The 23654-nt window shown below is 36.5% G+C and overlaps 1 long non-coding RNA gene across 2 annotated transcripts; it reads left to right on the top strand.

Moving 5' to 3' along the window:
• Positions 1–2: 2 nt before the first annotated feature.
• Positions 3–23234, top strand: LOC116793862. Of its 2 annotated transcripts, XR_004359611.1 has the most exons (7): positions 3–67; positions 606–737; positions 819–1920; positions 8037–8165; positions 9720–10000; positions 11492–11757; positions 22437–23213. It is a non-coding gene; the product is annotated as an uncharacterized LOC116793862 (long non-coding RNA). The 2 variants fall into 2 exon arrangements; XR_004359613.1 differs by lacking the exon at positions 9720–10000 and having other exon boundaries at positions 22437–23234.
• Positions 23235–23654: the final 420 nt, after the last annotated feature.

Raw genomic sequence — 23654 nt, 5'->3', positions numbered from 1 at the left:
GGCGGAGGCTCCGCCTCCTCCCCCAGGGGCGTCAGGGGGGAGGCGGCGGGAATGGAGGCGGCTGGGAGTGAGTGGCTTTGGCTCGGATATCCAGGGATGGGGAGGGGGGGGAAGGACGCTGGAATAGGTTGTTCAGAGAAGCTGTGGATGCCCCATCGCCGTGAGTGTTGAAGTCTGGCTTGGCTGGAGCTTGGAGCAACCTGTTCTAGTGTCCCTGCCCATGGCACAGAGGTTGGAACTGGGTGATCTTCAAGGTCCTCTCCAACTCAGGTTGGAACTGGGTGATCTTCAAGGTCCTCTCCAACTCAAACCATTCTGTGATTTCGTGGTCTTGTTGAAAGGCGTTGTTCCGCTTAGTTTGCCTTTCCAGGCTGCTGGGAAAAGGCCGATGGGCTTTGGCGGCGGGATGTTGGGCTGTGTTTGGGATGTGCTTGTGATGATGGCTGTCGGGTTGGAGGGGTGCAGATTTCTCACCAGCGTGCTTGGCTTTTAAGATCAGTATTAGATTTAAAATTACTATTGCCGTGGTCTCTTAACAGGATCTGCTGTAAACTTAACACAGAAATGCCGTATTATTAACCTGTATTAATTTTTAATGTCAACAGGTGACTTGAGTAGTCATTTATGGCATCATTGTTCTCATGAAGAATTCTCACTTCTTTCAAATAGTCTTAAAATCTGTGGACATCTCAAGGACTGGAATCTGAATTTGGATTTCACTGCACGTTAGCTTTTTGGTAGGACGCTTAGAGTGCCTTAGAGACTCCTTAGAGTTTGGATAAGTGAATTTTAACTCTTTTGCTTATTGTCTTTTGTAGATTTGTCTACTAGCAACTACAGAAAATTAATTAATTTAACTACAAATACCAATGGATTTGCATTCTGTCAGTGCACCCGCACATCACCTCAAGGACATCACAACATGCCGCTGTGCTTTTTTTTAGCCCAGATTGCCTGGTCTGGTGGAAATATTTCAGGTGGAGATGCACAGGTGCAAGCTCTGCCATTTAATAAGGAGGATCAAAAGTAAGATCAGGATGCACCTGGTTCAAATGTGCGAGACAGATATGGCAGGTCGAATTTCAGGGTATCCTAAAATGGACAAAAGTGAAAATGAGTCATATAGCATGGGAGATGAAAATAATGAAAGCAAATAAACTCTTGCAAAAAATAACTGTCCTGTTGCCTGTGTATCAGATGCCTCAAAATATGAGTCCTCACTATTGTAACATGAACCTGAGCATAATCCTCATGCCTCTCACTCCTGTGAACACCTTGTTTGGAGAAGCAGCAGCTCGTTTGCAGCTTGAGGAGCCCTGCAGTGCTGACTTCTCTCCTATATTCCAAGAGAAAGGATGGAGAAGCCCAGTCTGTGAGTCTTAGCATCTCTATCATTTTACAGTGTTAGAACTCAGACCTTTGCTGGGCAGGTAAAAAACACTAAAGCTGAATCGAGGTGTAAACACTACAACAAAAATAGCTGCAAGCTTGATGTGAAGGGTCAGCTCGTTCTGTGGAAGATGCTTGTGCCTTAAAGCTGGGTTCTGAGAGAAGGCAGCACTTTTGCAACATGTGCAATAGAGCACTAGAGCCAAAAGATGCTGAGCGAATCCATTGAAAGGGTCATGATGTGGATCGTGGTTTTAAATGTATTTATTGTCCCATGACCAAGTGGATCTTAATGGAAAATCATTGAAAAATCACACAAGCGGATAAAAGAAACCTACCAGTGCCTCATCTGCGAAAGTGCTTGTATGTCACAAGATGCCTGGAGAGTGAATAAAAACAACCATTAGAGGAAACCTCGTCCCAGTGCGTGGTATATCTGTCGTCTTCTGAAACTGAGCAGATAAGAAATCTTCATGTAGCTTGCTTACCATTATTGGGATATGGTTAGATGTCCACACAGTGATTTTACCAGTAAGTCAAATTTTGTTTTTCATTCTCGTACAGCTGCCTCCTCAACTATAAACTTATCTGTGCAAATAACTTTATTTGGTCAATACGAAATTTATTACAGAGTTTCAGTGTGAGCTGTAAATGTTACCATCAGAAGCTGCTGTAAAACATCTTCATGCTAGTTTAAGCAAAGAAAATGTAAGAATTGCAAAAATTCTAAAAATGTGTTGTAAATGTTCACATTTAGATGATATTCCTTCATTCTGAAAAATCCTATCTCATTTTATATTTTGGATTCTGAATGTTTCTAGGAGTAGTTGACCATCGTATTCCAATTATTTCAATATTATTAGCTTTTTAATGGCTCTAACATTACTGTAAAGGTACTTCTATCAAGGTTAATGCTTTTTTTTAGCTTTTTCAAGTTTTGTGACACTGCTAATAGCTAAATATTGTCTCCATTTATAAATGGAAGACCTTGACTGAGTAACATAATCTGTGTCTCCTAAATCACAAAAGGACATTATTCCAGTATTCTCGTGCTGTTCACCTTTACATTAACTACTGATGTTGCTTATTTACTTATTATACTTTTTTATATTTTTTCTCTCATTAGTTAAATAATGTTTCTGTTACTAATTCCAAGTGTTTTGCCCTCAATAAAGCTATGCATTTAGTCAGTAGGTAAAATCTTGAAAGATTGTGTACAAAGGTAGTCCGGGCATTGTTCTGGTTAACCTTTCAGTGTTGTGGGTGATTGCAGTGATTAATTGATTTTAGCAAGGTTTCTATGCCTGCTTCTGTTAATATGAACAAAATTCCTGCTTTATGCTTTGAGCTACTGATTTGGTTCTGATTGCTCAGTAGGGCCTAGTGAAAAAACAGGGAATTGTGAAATAAGGTGATGGCTCATGGGTGTGCTCTGGAGTTTGTGGTAGTGGTAAGGTAAGAAAACTGACAATGTTAGGAACATTGGGGAATGTGCAATGGGACAGGGCTTCCAGTAATTGTAGCCAGGCCAAGCATTGCATGTGTCACAGTAAAGGCTTTGAAGGGTTTAGATTGGTTATATGTTACGCAGTCTAATTTTGATGTCTTCATTGTCTTTGGCATACATTGGGTTGTTATGAGGCTTTTTACTGTTTGAAAGGGCCAGAGATAGAATTCTTATAGAGGGTTATAGCAGGCTTTCTGGTGAAAAATTGATTGAAAAAACAGTAATTTTTAGAACTAAAAGCAAAACAAGTATTTTATTTGCTTCACAAGGACTTACAGCATCTCCACCTGACTGTGTGTGACTGCAAGCCAACAACAAGGCTGCAGGCCAGTATAACTTCTTCTCTAAGGGATTGGGAAGGAAACCGCTTGGAAAGACAGCTGCAATTCACAGTGTTTCAAAATAAAGTTGACTACAACAGCGAAAAGATTCATGAGTGTTTATACAAACTATGTTTTTGTAAGTGAAAGGATATCTGGTTTTTATTAACAAATTATAAATCGCCTGTTGAATGAGTAATTTCATTCCTTTTCGATGGGAGACGTGGGGATCAAAATCCGTCTCCCTTACAACTGAAGTGAGAAAACCTGGGACTAGATTTTTCGAGATACTCTTTTGACAATTTCCATTATGTCTGGGGGCAATGAATTTTGAAAATTATAACTTACCATTCACTGTTATGTTAACATGCAGAAAGTTTACTTAATTTTAGCTTTTTGGTGAAAAATTTAACACGTTAAATAATTTTTAAATAGTCAGTAGTAGTATAGAATTGTAAATATTTTATATTTGTTCTGATTATTGTTTACATTTTTATGATAAATGTGAGCAAAGGAAGCCTTTCTAAATATTTCTTTAATGCATGCTAATTTCTATAAATTTTTGAAGTGGAGAAGAAACATTAAAGAAACTAAGAAACTTTCAAACTTTTCTCAGGTATTTCATTCCATTAAAGGAAGCTTCCATTAAAGGAAGAATGTGTAACATGATAAGGAACTGTCCTTTGCTGATTTGTTGTGCTTGCAGAGCTAATACAGTGGGTGTAAGAGCCTTCCTGCTTGCTATGGGGATAGTTTTGGAAACAAGTTTTAAAAGTAGCTTCACACTTGGGTAAGCTTGTGTTTAACTTAGTGTCACGTTTCAGCTGTTAATTGCTAGTTATTTGGTACAATATACTTGTTGTAGCTTTTGACCTATGTGAAAGCCTAAGTGGTTACTGGGAAAAAATGTACAAATTGCTAAAATACTGAAGTTCCTTCCTAATTTCTTACTCGGGACAAAGTTATCAATTTGTCATTCTGGGAGATTCTTGTATGAGATTATGTGATGTTATTTGTTTTTCACTTTTCTAAATTAAAACAGTTGTTGATAGTTGTGTAGGCTGTATGGTGAGAGTCTTCTATCTGCATCAGGGATAGAGGCAAAAGACCAGAAAGATTATTCACGCTGCCTGTCATAACTTTGGGCCTTTGAATCTCAAATCTTAAAAAAGAGTTCAGAAGTTGCTACAAAAGTTGAGTGATTTTTATATTAAAACCTTTACAGGAAACAATTAGTGATCTCGCTTCCATTTCCCACTAAACTGAAATCCTTTCTGCAAAACTGGCAACCTCCAACCAGTAGTTTCTCCAGACCAAATTTAGACTATTAGCAAATGTACTTAGAAAAAAATGGACATGTAAAGTACATTGCGTATGCCACTAAAAGTAATCCTTTGAAGCTTGGGTATTTTGATGTTTCCTAAGTATCTGTTCCTTCAATATTTTTCATATGCTTTATATTTTACATCAAAATAACTCCACTGTAAGGATATATTTTGCTAACTCATTTTAAGTTGTGGTTTGAAATCTTTGAGAGCTCCTTGTTATTGTGTTTTGGTTTGGTTTTTTGTTCTGTTTTGACATTGGGAGTGCATTAAGCATTTGTAGAGCTGAGCTAACCTTGGATTTGCTGCCAAAGGCCCCATGGTCAAATTATGTCTTCATGATCAATAATTGCTCTTTATTCTGAAATACTGTGCATCTCAGCCAAAGTTGGCGTCATGTTACTTAATAAGCACAAAATACTTTTAAATTACACAGGAGTTCAGTTTGAATATTTATGTTAATAATTGTATAACATGGATAAATGTTTCTCTTCTATTTTAAATTAATGTATTTACTCTGATTTTAACCTGTTGTAACAAACTGTGGCCTTTAATACAGCCAAGGAATGGATTAAGGTCTGCAAACATCTGTGGAACAACGGTTACATTTTCGAACTGTATCGATGTACTGAATGCAAGATGCGAGAGATGATTTTTCCAGTTATTTTCCCTTTTTCCCCCCACTGCTAAATATTTGCTTAATGCAAGTGTACCTACAAGTAAATTTGTTTTAATTGGTGGAAGAAGGCTTTAAAACTCATTAAGGTAGATTAGAAACTGTGATTTGAATGGTGGGGGGAAGGACCAGGAACTTCTTACAGTTTACTTGAAGGCACTAAACAAAGTGGCCGTGGGCTGTGGCAGCTGCACTGAGCTAGCAACTGAGCAGCTAAGTAGGTGGAGGAAAAAAGAAGGCAACAGCACTCAATACAGGGAATCTGGATGCAGGACATGATGAAATACTTGGATTTTTGATAGTTTTTATGTTGATTTAAGTTTCTGATGGGTTTATTTTGGCAGTTGATAATTGTTTGGTTGCATAGCTAGTTGTCTATTAGTTTAAAAGGAAATTCTTCCTTGTTAAGTTAGTAGTGATAAGTTTATCTTCCTTACCAGTCTTGCTTCATCTTACTCAGTGACAACTTTGTTTCCATCTGCAAGAGGCAGGTATCCTTTCTTCATACAAGGAAGACTGTAATGCATCACACTTTTATTGTTTATTGTGTTATCAAACTGGGAGTGGGGATACTGTACTGCTTAACATGTCGAAGCTGAAGAATGCTTCATGTCTGAAGCTTTTCTGGATTTAGCTTTGTGTCAATGTAACTGGAATAACACCAGAATTGTAATACTCTTAATGATGACCAGGTTCAATGTTCCATTTAGATCTGTTTTGACCCAAGAGTTCAGACTCTTTCTGATTCCTTTTTGGACATTAAACAGTGTCAAAAGTGCATGTTGCAGTTCATGCTGTTATCAGTTTCAATTCCTCACATCTTGACCTACAAAGAAAGACCTAGACTTGTGGTAGAACAGAGCTATGTGAAGAGACTTGTCCCCATGTCTCTGATTTCAGACTGCTGTCTTCGGTTAATCTCATTAACTGAAGCAAGGTGAATCTTACTGGGAAATGTATAGCAGCCTATCAATCAATATATATTAACTTCAGCTTCATCAAATGAGCAGTTCTTGTGCCTGGCTTCAATACTTCTTAAGTCCTAAAGCAACTTTCAAAGAACTCTATTTAGCTTTGTCTCTTGGAGGGTGAACAAAAATGGAGCGGGAGGGAACTGTGCATTCTTACGCCATCAGTGTTTGATTTTATAAGTTTCTTTAATAGTGGTAAAGGCTGTACATCTCTAGCAGCAGTTCTTCTTCATGCTGATATATACATACCCTCCCCAATATTATGTTAAAGGTGGCTCCTTTCACTGAAATCAGTAATGAATTTATGATGTACCTACATCTCTCACTTCTATATTATAACTGCACACTTTGTATTGAGAGTTATGAAACCACACTGCATTTTTTTTAACTCTAGATGATCTGCTGTGTTACAAGTGTTGTTATTTGTTTAAAAGATACTGTTTTCACTGGTTCTTCTGTCTTGCTTTTTTGTTTGTTTGTTTAAACTGTTTTGACTGAAATTTCTCACCATGTTTTTTGCCTACATCTAAAACTTTTCCTTTAAGAACAAATCAACCAAAATGTTTCAGCCAATTTTCTAGAATACATATGGAGAAAACCTTCTGTTCATAATGTTTTCAAGTGGACTGTGGTTACTTTTTATTTAAAAAGCCCTAATAGTCCGTGGCTTGCAGGAAATATATAAGCATTTTTCAAATGGTGTCATCTATTAGAATAGACAAAAAGCCACATTCCTGTTGCAAAAATCTGTTGAGATTTGGCATCTTCACAATCTCTGAAAAATGCAGTGAACAAAGATGATACCTTACTGCAGGAAGCTAGGTGTGACAGACTGTTTTAGGAAGGCAGAGACAGGATCTGAGAAAACTTACCAGTTTTCTTTGATACCTGGCTTGCAAAGATTTTTAATGCTTTTGTAGACAGCATATAAAAAAAATTGAATACTGAAGACTGGTGGAGCTAGAAAACCTGTGAGAAGTTACTAGAGGAAAAGACTGAAATGAGGAGATGAACTTAAGCAGAATTTGGCATGTTAGGAAAATTGCTACTGGGACAGGGCAAAGTGGGCAATGAGTAAAATAATGGGAAGTCTCAGAAAATGAGAATAACTTGGCCAGTAGTTTGGTCTGAAGTGGACAGAAAGGATTTAGTCTCAGACATGTGAACCAGCACTAAAATAATAGGCTACACAATCAATTCTGTGTACTATTGCTGCCATTATTCAAATGACAATCAGTTCAAGCATCAGAGGTTTCTGGCATATACATATGATCCCCTTTTGTGAAATCTGGAATTTATGTTTTAACTTAGGTATTTTGATTTAAAAAATAAAAGCTAAAACCTGTTAAACATTTAAAAGAAAACAAAACAACAAAAAGAAAAAGTTAAGAAAACTCTTGACACAGGTTAAAAAGCCAAGTACTCATCTGTGTGGGTGGGTACACTTGAAAAATCTTCAATTGCCTGACTTGACTGTATATAAATTTGCAGTGTGTAGAATGGGTACTGCTTCATTTTTATTCTCTAGAGAACAGAGAAGATACACAAAAAACAATGAAATTAAGGTTACCAAGGCAACTTTAATTTTGGCAATTCCTAATTTTTATTTCTTGGTTTAGCAATCTCAGTGGATTGAAATTTTGTTTGAGTTTTTTTAATATAGATTGTATTTTGTCTTGTGGGAGATATGTTGTGAGTCTATCTTAACATACTAAAAGAAACTACAAAAAATGGCATCTTCTTTAGCAGCTGCTGTGTGTTCTGAGTTACTAGGCTGTACATTGCTATACACCATGTATGTACCATACAGAACGTGGCTATATAAAAGTTCCCCTGTTTCTTCCTTAGGTCCTGTTACATGTAGACCCTTAAGGGTCACTGGCTTCAGCTCCATCACAATATCCTTACATGTGTTGGTGGTGCCTTGGCCACTGAACCATTCTGGAGAAACTGTTGTACACTGAATTGGAGAGTCAGGTAAGTGTTTGTTTATTCATAATGCTGTCTTGCATACAGCATATGAAAAGAACCCATAAGATTTTGAATAATTTTTTAATCTGTAAATGGTCACAAAATTGGCAATTTATTCTTCCTTTTCTCTCAGTCACTAGAGACTCCATAATCCAGCAGTTCTTGTAATCTGATGCTTGCTGTGTCATCACATTAAAAAGAATTGGCAATTTAATACATAAGGCTTGATGAAACTGGGTGAGGAAAAGAAGTCTTTATTTTTTTCTTTCTGTAAATAAGAGTGTGCTGAAATGTCTCACATTACCAAGTGCTGGTTTTCACAAATCATCTTCAGAGTTGGTACAACTGTTTTGAGATTGATTTATTTATTTAGCAATTAACATCAGATTTTATATCTTCTTTATAAACTAGGGGGGAGGGAAAAGAGAATTTGGGGTACTTTGCTACTTTGTTGCTAATGCAAAAGCAGTAATATACAAACTATGTCAAATTAAGTGATTCTGTGCCAAATAATGCTGTGGATTAAAGTATTTCACTTACTCTGAAGCAAACACTGGCTATCTTCTCGATCATGTAATAGATTTTTTTTTTTTCCCCTAGTTTTATGAAGTATATATGCAGCACTGTGTTTCTTAAGCTTATATTTTAGATTGGAAATGGCTGACATTTCATTGATGTTTGTATTAGTCTGAACAGTGTAATTAGAATTATATGCTGTTTTAACAATATTTGGACATTCATGACATAAGTCAATTCCTTGCAATATAGTAGCTGTATTATGTAAAACGGTTGTTTGTTCTTTATCTGCACATATAGTGATCGTTAGAAGTTTTGCTGAGGAAACTTTAGAAAAGACAACTACTTAAAATGTGTGTTGTTGGATAAAGCTTTTGGATGATAAATACATAGTAATCTGGTAAACCAAATGGATTCAGGTCAAATGAGATACTTGAAAATCATGTTTTTCCTTCCTGCACTGTCACTTTTAAAACGAAAGTGATATTTATTGTCGTGGCAAGTGTGTCAAACACAGTAGTGACTTTCCAAATGCTGTCATTTTTATGATTATAATTTGTGTTTACCTAATTTTGGTTTTATCTTTTGTTGAGCCAAGCAGAACTTTAGCAATTTTATAATGCAATTGTACATCCAATAATGACAATCTGTACTTCCTGGGTGTGTGTGAATGGCAGTTAAACATTTCTCTTAGTCACTTGCCTATTTATTGTATTTGCAATATATGCAAAAGTAAAATAGAGCAGTTCTGTCCTCAAATTCAGTTCTATTTAACTTGGATCTAACTTTGTCCTAAAGGGTAAAAAACAGACAAACAACACAAGAAAATGAACAAAAGACAACCCCAAAAAATGGCTTTTTTTGAGAAGCTCTATTTTATGTGTGTTTCACAAACATAATACAAAATGAGGAGCAAGGTTTATTTTCTCTACAACTTTGTCTTTCACCTGAAAGTATAATATCTGGGATTTTTAAGTCTTTCCATCACTGATGGTATTATAAAATATTGTTTGATAGTGTATTTTGTGTTTCTTTTTTAATTAGTTTACGTAATTTATTTGTTAATTGGCAATCCAGAGAAGCATTGAAGGAGCATGTGGAAAATCACAGAACTTCTACATCAGTTTTGTCTTCATTTTGGGACCAAATATTCAAAACCAGACATCAAATGAGTGGACATCACAAACAAATCCATCATAAAAAACCAAACCCACAAATGAAAGAGAGGGACAGAAGAAAGAAGCCTGAAGATAATCCTGTGTGCTCCAACACAAAGCAACTAGAAAGAAGGATTCAACTTAATTTAAATGTAATACCTACAATAGGTACCACCTCTATTACAGCAAAACTTGCTATTTTGTTCCCTCATTGCAGAACTTTTGATAGTCTGGCCCATTTATTTGTTTGCTTATTTACTTACTTATTTTTATAAGAAAGTTGCTCCTGGATAGCCTGAACAAAATAAGGTACCCTGTTCAAATAGCTGCCTTCTACTTGGTTTATGATATAGTACCAGGCTTTTGAAAGAATTAACCAGGCACTGATCAAAAGGTGCTGCTAAAGGTTTTCTATTACATTTTGTTACAAGAAACAACAAAGTGGAGTCACTGAGATAAGCTCTTGGAAGAGCCAAGAGAGGTGCTGTGAGGCTTCTTGGAATTCTACAAGATTTTCACAAGAGTGAAAAAACAGCTTCCTTTGTAGTCAAGGCTGCATTTTTAAGAGGCATGTTTATTGAACACCAATTTTATTAGTTAGTGTAAAATTCTACTTATCTACAGTTTTAAGAGTTAACACCAACACTTTGCCTGACCTCAGGTGCATCCTTTCTTCCAAGGAGAAGTTGAGAAGGCATTTGATGCTTCCCTATTATTCCGAAAAGATCTCTCTTTTTGATGAAGAAATAGTAATCTCTGGTAGCCACCTGTCCATTAGTTGACTGATATTCTGATAACTTTCCTAACCTTTAGATAGAGAAGTTTGTGTACATCTGTTTCTCTAGGTTTCTTCTAAGTATGTGAATTTGGTTTTGGGCGTGTTCTTTTTTTTGTTGTTGTTAATGGCCATACATTATTAGAAAATGTTTTCACAATAGTTTAACTAGAGAAGTCACGTCTACAGTTGTGTATTATAAATTAATTCAAGTTGTCAAACTTTTACCCCAAATAGCTTCTTTTGTTTTCTAGGGCTGAAGTATTTATCTGTACTGAATCTGGATTTCCTGGTTTGATGTTGGTATTGCTTGCGTGGAAAGAAATAAACACATGTTTTAGGAGCTTGCTGAAATTGGTACAATGAAAAAAGAGGCAAAAGTGGAATTTGGATTTGGTTAGTCAAAGGCCTAATTACTTGAAGTAAGCTAGCAGCTTTGTTGGTAGGTAGTGAGTAGACCAGAGTGCTGCTGGTGTACCTTTCACTTAGGCATCCATCTTTTGTTTGGTTTTTTTTTGTTTTTTAAATGACGCCGTAAGTTAACAAAACTTACCTCTGTTTTAAGTTGGAGAAGTATAAGGTTAAGCACATTACATTATTGTATCATTGCCACAGTTATTTTTGAACCAGTGGAGTATGACAATCCAAATTTTTTCTGAGGTTACATGTTAAGCATGTCATCTGATGAACGCACTTCCTTTCTGTTTCGAAAGCAAAGGGCACGTTTTGGACTGGGTCTCTGGACCTCTCCCTGCAATGCTGCTTGTAATTACTGCAAAGATTAAGAACTTGAACTTTTCATACCTAGTCCTGACTTGAGCTTTGCTTGACTTAGTTTTGTACAGCAAAACAAACTTCATGTCAACACTGTTTCTTTCTTACAGCCCCCCTGAAGTGCAAACTCCTGAAACCAGCAATTAGCCATAGTACCTGCCCGTGGCTGTCTCTTAATTCTTTCTGCTGAAGGCCCTGGCCCCGCATCAGAACTCCAGTTGTGGTGAGCTCAATTGCACACAGCTCCAGCCAGCTGTGTGTCCTGCAGCACAGAATGCACAGCTGATGGCAGAATGGCCTGGAGACAACACTGCCATGCTGACTGCGACTCCAAGCACACGGGCTGTACCACCACACATTGCTCCGGTATGCCAAAGTAAGTGGCTTCATTTTCTCTTTGTCCCAGCGTTGTCTCTCGTTATGCCTAACACAGTCACTTGGGAAGCATATTTGAGAGTCTACTGATGCTGTAATACTTAAAGAAACTCTTTTAAACTGAAAAAGGTCTGCCGTGACAAGGTTACCAGTGAAGTGTTCCTAACGGGACTTGGAAAACCAGCTGTTTTTCCTTGCTGTCTTGTTGCGCTTTGTTTGTTTTTCACCAGGAGGGGGCAGCAAATGAACAACGTCCGAGGGGAATTTTTACTTTTCAAAGGCTTTTCTAGTGTTCTTTTTTGCCTGAGATCCTCAGTGTGAGCTATACATACCGATGTGAGAGTTTAAAATGATGATTTCTACCTATTTTGCTACAAGGATAGCTGGAATGTACGAATTGAAAGTCTTCATTCTTTTTGGTATTAAGTAGTAAAATTTATTTAGTAAAATCTATGTCAAGTTTATAAAAAGCGCAGTTCTGCATGAAGGTTTAAGATTTTTATGACTGTGGCAATTAGTTCTGGGTATATTTTAAAGGATAAAATAACCAAAGAACCAAACCCCATGACAATATTAATTAGTGTCACCTAAGTCTTACTTAATGTGTTTCAAATATTTGTTTTCTATGTTGCAAGTTAATGTAATATTACAATTCAGAATAATGTTCTCACAGACGTTTTTCTCTCATCAGAAAATAAATCTGAGGATACACTAAAGCTAGTGATGCTTTTAATTCGTGTATAATTAATGCATTCATGTACAAGGGTGGCTTGTGTGTAGTGCTGACAGAGCACGGGAGTTAAAGTTCTGAATTCACAGGGAATTCTAGTGATACTAAGCAATATAACCAAATTTTATTGCCTTATTTCAGCCACAAAATACAGTTTTGTCATCTAAAACTTTATGGAGGCATACCACATTACTGACTGGGAGTATAGTGGGGTTTTTTTGTGACTGTATGGAAAAATGCTATTACCTATCACTGTGAATTTCTTGAAAATGTTTGGCTGTGGTTCTGTTTAAGTTAGAGATCAAGTAGTTAGCAAGAAGCCACAGAGAGAGGGCAGTCTATTCTTTTCAGTTGCTGAGTTCTATCCAGTAGTTCCTATAAAAGAAGGGCAGATCATAGTGGCATCTATGAATGTCAGCTCCTATAATCAGTGTTCAAAAGCTAACTGGGAAGAATGAAGCTGATTCCTAACAGGACTGATTTATTGACAGTCTTGCCTTAATGGTTTTCATTAAAATCCTAAGTGTTAGAATGCTTGTGGGACCTTTATGAAGTCTAAAACTCGATCAAGGGAATTCAAGACCCTTTGGTCTGAATGGATTAGAATGTCCCACTGTATAGATACACCTTATCTATATGTCAGGAATGAAAGGCTGAATCATCCATATTCCAGGTTCCCTTGGACTTTTGTCCCTTAACTTTAGAAGACTTAACCAACCCTCCTTTTCTCCTTCAAAAAAAGAGAACATGTCTATTTCAGGGGATTTTGCACTGCAAGTGCTGCCTACGATGGTAACTTTATCAGAATTCTGAAATTTTCATTTAAAGCTATTAAATGGGCTGGAAATAGGCAGTTATGCTTACACTTTCTTTTTAAAGAGTAATTGAAATAGCTAGAAATTCCAAAAAGCATTAGTTTTCTACAAGCATTTCAGAAAGGTTGTTCTATGAAGTCATTCTGAAATGACTTTAAATGCATTGAATATACAGTTATAATTCTCATTTAAATGAGTAGAAATGAAAACAAAAAATATTTTCCAAGTCCATGAATTGGTATGTTACCCCTTTGAACTACACTTGGATTCACAAGAGTATTACAGAAAATAGCCTCTGCATTTTTGGGCTCTGCTTCGTAGCTTTAAAAAGGTTCTGCCTATCCTGTAGGAGTTAAAACTCTAGATCTTTGACTTTTTGGGAGGTTTTTTGTGATGGTTTTTCTACTTTAAAGATGACAAATGTTCAGGGAAGCGGGGGAAATTATTACAAATAGTTACACAGAATGGCACAGCTTGACTTTCAGAGTTGGCTTTCATCTTGAAGCCTGCTGTTTAAATCCCAGATTTTTCCATGTCGGCCCTTGGTTCTACTGAGGTCACTGTTTTAGCACCTTCTCTTCAACAAACACTTCAACAACTCCCCTGAGTAGTTAAGTTCTCTCATGCAAGTTAGGGGCTTTTATTCTTTGAGCAATGTAAGCTTCATTTTTGTTGTGCAAGAAAGTGTTAATCCACACAAACAACTGAAGATTAAATCCCCTTTTGCATCTTTCTTGTTTGAACACTGTTGCATAAAATATCAACTGTATGATTCACTCTTACTTTAGAATTAGCAGAAATACTTTTACCAGTAGAATTCTTGAGTATAATATAAACTAATTTCCTTGTTTTTTAAAATGCTTTGTTTTCAAAATAGCTGGACTTTGCCTTCGTAAATCTGTTGTGAAAATAGCTGTGTTTTCATTATAAAGTGTTTAAAGAATAAGTAATCCTGTTTATTACATCCAACATGTGAATGTAATGCATGTATTTGGAAATAGTATTTACTCGGTAATTAATTATTTACAAGTATGTGTCCTTTTGCTGAGTGCTTGTCAATAATCTGGATAGAGGTGCACCTTTTTAAACCTGCTATAATTGACTTCCACAAGGCAAAGATTTTAAACTTCTATGCTTGTCTTTCTCCCTTTGAAATTACTGTGTGTTAAAAATGTGACTTTACAGCATTAAAGACTTGTGTTTGAATTTGTGAATAGCCAGTGCTTCCTCTGTTGCTGAAATTTGAGGAACTCTAAGTGCTTAGAGCTAAATGGTTTTGAGGTATTCTAAGCGTGGTATGGGGAAGAATCTGGAAAATCAAGGAATTTGGAACACCGCATCTGTGATGTGCATCAGTCTTTTCAAATGTTTTACAATTTTAATTCCTAGGAATCCTCTTTGTGTATAAGCACATACATGATTTTCTTATGCTCCCCCTCCCCCCCCCCCCTTTAAATAAATTCCACTTGCAGGCCTGAAAGAGTAGCAGGTTACACAGCAGAGACAAATAATTTCTAGAAAACTTAGGTGGACCATTCAAACATAAAAATACCACAATCTGATATGATCATGTTGCGTTATGCAGTATTGGCTGCTAGTAAATTAATTTGACACAGCAAAATGTCATTTTGGGAATATAAGTAAATAATTCAAAAATAATAAACTAGTGACTGAAGTATTTCGTTGTATATAGGTTTGATAGGAATCTTTGTGCTCTTCTCCGTAGTGATATCAATCTTTCCTGACTAATAGCCTTAAATACTCATGATAAAAGGCATTAAAAGCCTAAATTAACACAGTAACTGAGAAATGTAATCCCTTCAGACCACTTATACAGGGAGAATAGATGATAATTTTCCAGCTGTGACAAGGTTCATTTCCTTTTTGACAGGAAGCATTCTTACAGTTAGCTCTGCAGAAACACATGGGAATGCTTGCTGGCATCAAAGCCTTTCATTACCAGCGCTGTGAGTAGGAAACAAGGTCTCTCTGATACAGCAGATGCAAATGCATACAGGTGGATTACATATATATCTCTTCTTTATGTTACCACTTAGGTAAACTGCTTAGGGAGATAAAAAAAAAGTACCGTACAGTTGAATATTGAATGCTGTGTAGGAGTGATTCTTTTGTGACGTGAAAAAAATTTATAGAGAAAAGGGGTATTTTTCCCCTACTGGTAATTTTCCCTCTTATGTTGAATATGCGAAAACCAAACACTGTGATCCTGATTTAACAAAATAGGCAAATTTTTAACAGAAATGTTTTTTGGGGTTTTTTTAATGGCAGTTAGGCATATTGATCTTTAAGGATATATTTGATCCTGGTTTAGGGTTTGTGTTCAGAAGACACCTATCTAAAGATATAGATACTGCAAAGACAAGGATAGCTTATGTTGCTGGCTTGTTAACTGCAAAGGATGTCTCTGCTAGTTCTGAGGTATGTGGGCTTTAACCAGTTCATAAGTCATTTTCTGTTCTGGTACTCCATGGCTAGGGAAGAAATAGGAATGTCTTCTCAAAACTTTTAAAATCAACTTGCACATACTGGCATATTTCAAGATTTTCAGTATAACAGAGTTGGTTTTCCACCTTGACTACATTCCCTTTCATTTTCTGGAAAGCTTCCTGCTTCAGTTGTTTTGTTTTGGAATTTAATGTTGAATCTCTGTCAAAGGCCCAGCCTCTCTGTGTCTTATGCTCTGGGGTTCTTTCTGCCTCAGTCAAGTGATTTGTTTACATAGACTTTGTATTGCCATGGTTATATTAAGTCTACCATTCTACCAGAAAAGGCACTCGCATTAGAAATTCCGAATTACACTGAAGAAAGTACTTTGTAGCACTGTCTGCTTGGAACTGTTGGATCTACTCCATCTTGTTGGTATTTAAAAAGTAAAGCCTTCCTCCTTTCTTCTGAACTGAGCATTTTATAGGATTAGAAAATAAGTTTAGCTGAATGAATAGGATGGAAACGTGCTATGTTGTGTTAATGGCATCGTGAAAACTGCTGCTTGTTATGTGCAGTGGGTGGGTGGACAGGACAGTGGGGCCAATTCGATGCTTGTGGTAATATTTAAATAAAATAGGTTGTGGAGAACTTGTCCTATAGGACCTGGTAGCATAGTGAATAGGGAATATCCACCTTTGTCCACATTGGCAGAATTAACTTCCTGTCAAGTTGAAGAAGTGGAATACTCTTGCAGTCGTTTGGCAGGAGTGTGGCACTCCCAACACTTGAGCATTGTGGGTGGTGCTGCATCCCATGGCGTTGGAGACGTGGCATCACACATGGTGACAGAGGAGAGTAGGCAGATGTCTGGCAGGAAACCTAGGTGTGAAGGGGGCTGATAGACGTCTCATGCTACTGGGACAGATGGCTCTCAATCTCTGTGGTGGCAAGTGTGCTGTGTCTTCAAAGACAGACATTTGCTCTATTAAATATTCTTAGCTTATGTGGAAGGCAATTGACAGGGCTTCTAAAGGTACAGAAGAAGGAGAGTGATGGACAAAAAAGCACTAACTGACTTATGCTGGGAGCCTGGCTGGGCAGTGTGGCTAGGCACTGTTAATGGTGTTTAGGTGCATAAGTAGACAAGTGACCAAACCCATACAAAATAAATTAAACTTATGCAAAAAATGAAGACACTAAGTTACTGACTAGAAGAACAATTGCAAATCTAGAACTGTCTCCTATTCCTTGTTATCCTGACGACTACTTATGTGACCCACATCAAACACATGTAATTAGTTTTAGGAAGCTGCTTATTACCTATGAAAATATAATTTATTGTCTAGATAACCAAGCCATTGACAATTGCTCCTGAAAATGTCATCAGCCCTTTCCTGTTTACTTCCCTGTTGATAACTGGGGGTAAGCATACAGAATGCTGGCTATGCAGTAGTCTTGCAATGTGATATCCCTTGCAGTAATTCTTGAAAGATAACAGTAATAAAACTGGCACAGTAGCCTTACTTGTAATAATGTTGGTGTGAAATGTCTTGAGGAGAATTGTTACTATACCAGGGTTGGAGTTAGGACTTAACACCAAGGATTCTTAAAATTTATTCATTTCTCACTATTTCTTTTTTTGACTCAAATGTTTTCATTGGTATTTATTTTATTTTTGGCTATAAAAATGAAAATAAGTTTGCCTGTTTGGGGGTTGGACTGAATGACCTCCATTCAACCCTGACCTTTCTGTGATTCCATTTCATTTTTTTAGTCTGTGGTTAGGTTCATTTCAGGTTTTCCACTGTAAGACTAATTTTTCAGAATTTTCATACAAATATGAAGTTAAATATTGTAAATTAAAATTTGTCAGTGGGAATGTAAATGAAAGGGGAAGCTAGTTCTTTAAGAATACACGTCTCAATGTTTTTATTACTGAAAGTCATTGTTTTCCTTTTTCATTGTGACCTAAATATTGTCCTTGCTATCGTTAGAGAAAATTCTTCATGTGTTTTCTTCATTAAGTTAAAATGCCTTTACCTTAATGTAATTTCCTATCGCTTCTTGAAAATTTCCTGTTCTGCTACATTTCCCCTTTGTGGGAGATTTGTTTATTTTCAATTGGTGACATAGAGTACACCAAAAGTTGTCCCTCTGAACTTTAATTCAGAAAAAAAGATCAAAACTAAATTTGGAAATGGTTCTGGCCAGTCTTTCTTGATCAGACTTATGGTTGAAGTCAAATTTAGATGAGGTAGGTCTGCTACTGGTAAAACAGACTACAACCTTTTACTACCCAGACCATTAACTAAGATCATGCTTCATTAGCAACAGGATCATATAAAAGATGAGCTGTGGCTTGGAGGATGTGCTATAAATGCTAGTCTGATGATACTTTTCTGAATTTCCTACACACACTTTGTGTTCCCCTGGAAGATACGGCATCCTTCATATTTTGCTTTCCATTTCCTGGTAGGCGAGAAGCCTTTCAAATGTGAAGTCTGCTCTTATGCCTCTATAGTGGCACTTGCAAACACATGCTAGTGAGACACCATGTGAATGTTGACTTCGTTCATATAGTTGGTAACTGTAAACAATCCCTCTGTCAGACAAATTCTGTACATCTGTTGGCTTTGAAAAAACAACAACAAACCCCCACACTTTAAGGTAGGCACTCCTACCGAAGTCAAGCATTTACATATATTCGTGTTGGGACCTTGGCTCTATGAAGGCTTTTTCGTTTAAGGGAATTGCCTTCTGTCCCCTATTTACAGCTCTTTCTGTATTTAACTACCACACAGACTGTGCTGCAAGATGTATGGAACACTAACAGGGTAAATACAAAAATATCCCGTAGAAGGTGGCAGTACCTGTGCATGTGTGTGAAAGGGTACTCGGACAAGTGGTAATGGCTTATGTGAAAAAACCAAAAATATATTCATTCACTAACTTTGTCTTATTTGGTGTTTTAGGTGCACCACATTGCTTTTTCACTCTAATTTTGTCTGCAGCTTTGTTTGGAGTGTTTTGATTCCACCCTCCCACAGATGGAGGAAATGATCACATTTTTGATAGTGCTAGCACATCTCATTTTGCAGCGGTAGCAGAGTGCGTCATGTGATAAGTGGGAGCATGAGCTGGTCTTAGTAAAACCAAAGTACCTGTTGAAAATATGTGCTTAGCAGCCTTTAAATGTTAAATTTGTGTGTGTCTAAACTCTTTACACTAAATAATGTACTCTTTGCTTTGTTTATTTTTTTTTGTTTTAAAGCTAAAAGGTTTAAACTAAGATAAACCAATGTCCACGAGTCACTTCTTGAGGTGTGCAGTGGTTGGTGGAAAGACAGCTTGATTAGTTTTGGTTTGTTACTTGTGTAACAAAAAAAAAAAAAAAAAGGTTAGTTTACTCTGGTTCTTTAGCTCTTATAATAAAGGTAATTCTGATTACGAAGCCAGTGCTCCTTTTGGAGAGCCTTTTGATGCCAGAATTAAAAACTGGAAATGCGTCTATCAAAAGTGATAAAATACCTTGAGCTTAAAGTAAGTTCCCTCTTCACCAAGAGGTGTTCAATATCTGGTAATGGAATAACAGGAAAAAAAAGCTTTTTCCTAGTTTTTGCGGCGGCTGTGTAAAAATGCAGAATTGTAAACATTATCCAAATGTTGTAACAAAAAACGAAGGAAATTCCTATAATGAGATGATCACTTACTGGCCTTGTTGCAATGATTTGTTTAGTTATTGGATACAACTAAGCATGGCAGGGAGCTGTCATTAAGTCCTGTACTACTAAGCATCCTTTTTTGAGACAAATCATTCTGTAATACCTGCCATGATATTTCGTCTCTTTTTGCAGTATTACTTTAAAAGTATATACTTTTTCATTTACTTGTAATAAGCCCTACTTACAGCAACCAATGATTTTGTTTCTTTCAAATTATCAATATGCCTCCTTCCACCAACCTACTTTGCCCTGTTAGATGCATGTTAGCCATTGTATTATAAACACTTGCATGCTTAACTTTTGCTGTAAAACTGGTTCCATTTGAAATTAATAAATTCTTCTTTAATAAATTTAAAACATTATATAAATTTAAAAAATTATATGATGAGAATCTATGGGATCAGGAAGTGAATGTTTTAACCAGTGTCTGTAAGAGTAAATGATAACACCATCTGAAAGTACTCTTTCATTGTATGTGAAATCTATACTTAAAAAATATTTAGTTCATTTCTGCATAGTGTTCAAGACCTAAGTAGTTTGGATGTTTGAAATTGCCACTTGTGAAACAATTTGCCTGAATTGGGTAAATACAGTTAGGGTTGTTTTGGTTTTGTTTTTTCTTAAGTAATTTATTTTGGGTCTGTAATAGTCCTAAGATTTTTAAGCACAATAGAATGTAGCACCCTCTATTTCAGAAATTGTATCAAAAAATACAATGAAGTGTAGGAATACTAAATAAAAAAAGAAAGAAAAAAAAATAAACAAACCCAACCTAGCCCCCAAGCATATTCTTTACACCAACACAGAACCCATTGGCTGATTCAATGTGCTGTATTCAACAGCAAGGTATAAAGGGTCTGAATGTAAGCAAGACTAAGGATGGCATAACTGCAGTGGTGCAATATACAGAGCAGTGTGATCTTTAAATCTTTACTGTATTTTGATATAGTTCATGAATAAATATAAATTGCTTACTGATACTCAGTTACAAAAAAATGTATCTCTACATGTATTGACACGTGTGTATATATGTACATGTTTGCAGCTGGGCTGTTCACAACAGTTAGTCTTTAACGCTTTTGTCTTATCAAGAGGTTAGAGCTATGTAGAAGAGGAGACAAATTTGCTTGAGATATCTGCCTTACTTAGTGACTTGGAAGAGGCAGATGACTGCTTCTGATGGCACAAAATCTGACGGGTTCACATTTTTTGTGGTCTTGCTGTCAAAGACTGCAAGAAGATTTCATGGAAATTGTGCAATCCTGATGATAGTAGAGATAGGGAGGGTTCTGTGCTGCTTTAAGAGTAATTTATGGGAAAATGTTTCATCCCTTGTATAAATCTTAGCTTGAAAACGCATGTTTTTCTATACTAGGTCAACCAGTTAAATTTCTTGTTAGGTGTGAGGGAAAAGGAGTGTTAAGGTATGCTCTTCTATTAAGTTAAGCATACTTCAGGGTGCCTCAGGTCTTTTGCTTGGTGCATTCCTGTAATAGCACCACCACCAAACACCACTACCCCAAATACAGAAAACCCGTAAATATTGGCATCACCAACCATGAAGTTTTTAAACTGGTATGGTGTATGCATTGCTAAGTCTAAAATTTAGTTTTAGCCAACTTAATTGTTTAATCTGACCTCTCTGTAGATTCCATTCTATATTTAATGGAGAATGATGGGCATTCCTACAAGACATCTTAATTTCATATGAGATATTATTTAAATGTGTGGGCTAATTCACCTATTAGGATTTCTTACTGCCTGCCTACAGTTAACTTTACAGAGGAAATGTAGAAGATAATGCATCTGTTGACTATGTGAGTTGAATCCTCCTGTAGATGAATTGTTTTAATATCTTACCTGATAGGTCTGCAGATAGTTGCTGTCAAAATAAATAGATCCTCAATATTTGTTTGAGAGAAACCCACAATTCAGAGAAGCTTATGTCATAAATTGGTAAGTTTTGGAGTCTCGTGTTAGGTAAATGCTGAGATTAACCCAAAAGTCTGAGTCTGGGTTCTCTTGTAGCCTGTGTACAGCTGTATTCTTGGTTGATCTTGCATGAGGGAAGTGTCAGAACCCAAAGGTTTAGATTTTAGATTTGGTATTTCCTTAATCTGATAGAACTGAGGTTTTGATTCGTATCAGATGATAATTCCACTGTCTCAGGGCACAATTTTGACCAATAGTAAGTATATGGCAGACCTCACATTTTAATATAGAATGAATCCTGAACAGTATTTGTCGAGGATTAACTTGTTATGGTTAAGTTCTTTAGTTTGAGGTATGTCCCTCAGTCATAGTGCAGAATAGGTAGAATAAATGACAAATGCAAGTTCAGAACTTTTCAGTATATTCTGACCAGTTCGCAGCTTTCAGTACATTGAGCTAGAATTACATGCACATGCAAATATGTGCATCTCTGGTGTATGTGGTTGCATGCTGGTGCAATTGTATTCAAAGGATCTAAGTGCATATAAATCCTGTTAAGACTAAAAAGTAGATTGGGACACTTTTTTTGTAGGAGTTTAGATCTTTTGTTGCCTGTATGGAGGTTTTATTTTCAAAGAATAGATATATCCAGAAGAATATCCACAGCTGCACAACTGACACTGAAATAGAAATACTGCTGAAAAACATGGTGCAAACTCCACTAACTTATTCCAGTGGTAGGGGAAAAATTGTGGAAGGTGTCACCTTGCTTGTGTAAAAGGAGAGGTGTTTTAGGTCTAGAACCCCGCACTTGGGAATACAGCTAGCTATAACCAAAATCAAACAGGAGAGCTGTGTTCTGGTCTAGCTCTGCTACTGGACAGGGCCGTGAGATCTTGAGAAAGATGACCTACTGTTTGGCTGTTTTGGATTTGTGAACACTACAGCTAGAGGCTGACTGCTTGTGCTTGTGTGGTGCTCACTCACTGCTACTGGTGGTAGTAATGACGGATACATTTCTGTTTTATTACAGCATTCAGAAGAAGAGCTTGGACCTTCACATACACTGACCTCACACTGGTGAGGTATTTGGCTGTAGTTTTTGCTGCTCTTCTTTCCCTGGCAAACAACTTCTCTGAAAACATATTAGGAAATATTACCTGTGTTCAGGAACCTCATTAACCACTTCCCAACCCATCTTTACCTTCAAATTACTCCTTGTGGAACATTAGGTTCTTCATGCTTAAACTTCCACCTGAGCATCCCAGCAAATAAAGAAGCTGTTGGCATGGTCAGGCTTTTGTGCTGAAAGCCAAGGATTATCTGGAAGAAGAGAAGAAATGGTCCTTATGTGGCAATTGAAAGAACTTAGTATGGTCTTTCCAAAGTACTTTGTGTGCAGTATGGTACAGGTGGTAACTTCAGTGTGCTGAAAGTATTGTGGAGATTTATCTTACACAAAGGTTGGACATGTTGATTTTTGGTCTGGTTACCTCTTGCTCATACATTCTGCTTACTTACTAATGAAGAGTTTGACATTTCAAGACAGAATCTGTTGAAAAGCATCAAAGCTAACAGTGAACCCTACAGGTGGTTTGTGTATTACATCTTTCATTTTTAATACAGTCTGTATAAAACAGTAAATGATTCAAGAAAATCTACTGATGCTGTGGCATTCAATGTGGTAAAAAATATTCACTAAATTTTTTCATAGTTACTTTTTATAACAAAATGTGTCTATTATCATATTATTATTATTATTCAATGTTGAAGTAAAAATAGAAACTATTGAAATATGATATCAAATAAACTTGACTTGAAAATTCAGTGGTTAAGTACATCTGAACGTTATTTACCCAAATAGAAATTGCTCACTTTAAAATGGTTTTACTCCAAGACTCCACATTTATTATTTGCCTGTGATGGTTTAAAAAACCCGTGGGGATAAAGAACCTAGTATCTCAACTTTCTACCAGACAGAATCACTGTTCTCTTACACACAATTGTAAAGAACATACTGCTGCAACAGGATAAAACTTTCCCTTCAGGTAAGTTGTAGATTTCTTGATTTACAGGAAAATGTTAGTAAGAGAGTTATGTGGAGAGAAGATACTGGAAATTTATAGGTAGAACCTTTAGTAAAGAATTAAAGAGAAACTTTTTTCAGAGAAGAAAATTCTTATATTTTTAGAAACTGATGAGCAGAACAAACCTCATCTTCCTCTAGATTTGGTACAGAAAAGGTTGGAGA

This window comes from Chiroxiphia lanceolata, chromosome 1, assembly GCF_009829145.1.
Source record: "Chiroxiphia lanceolata isolate bChiLan1 chromosome 1, bChiLan1.pri, whole genome shotgun sequence".
In the NCBI taxonomy this organism is placed as follows: domain Eukaryota; kingdom Metazoa; phylum Chordata; class Aves; order Passeriformes; family Pipridae; genus Chiroxiphia; species Chiroxiphia lanceolata.
Note: the sequence above shows the minus strand (reverse complement) of the source record. Positions and strands in the feature narration are given on the sequence as shown.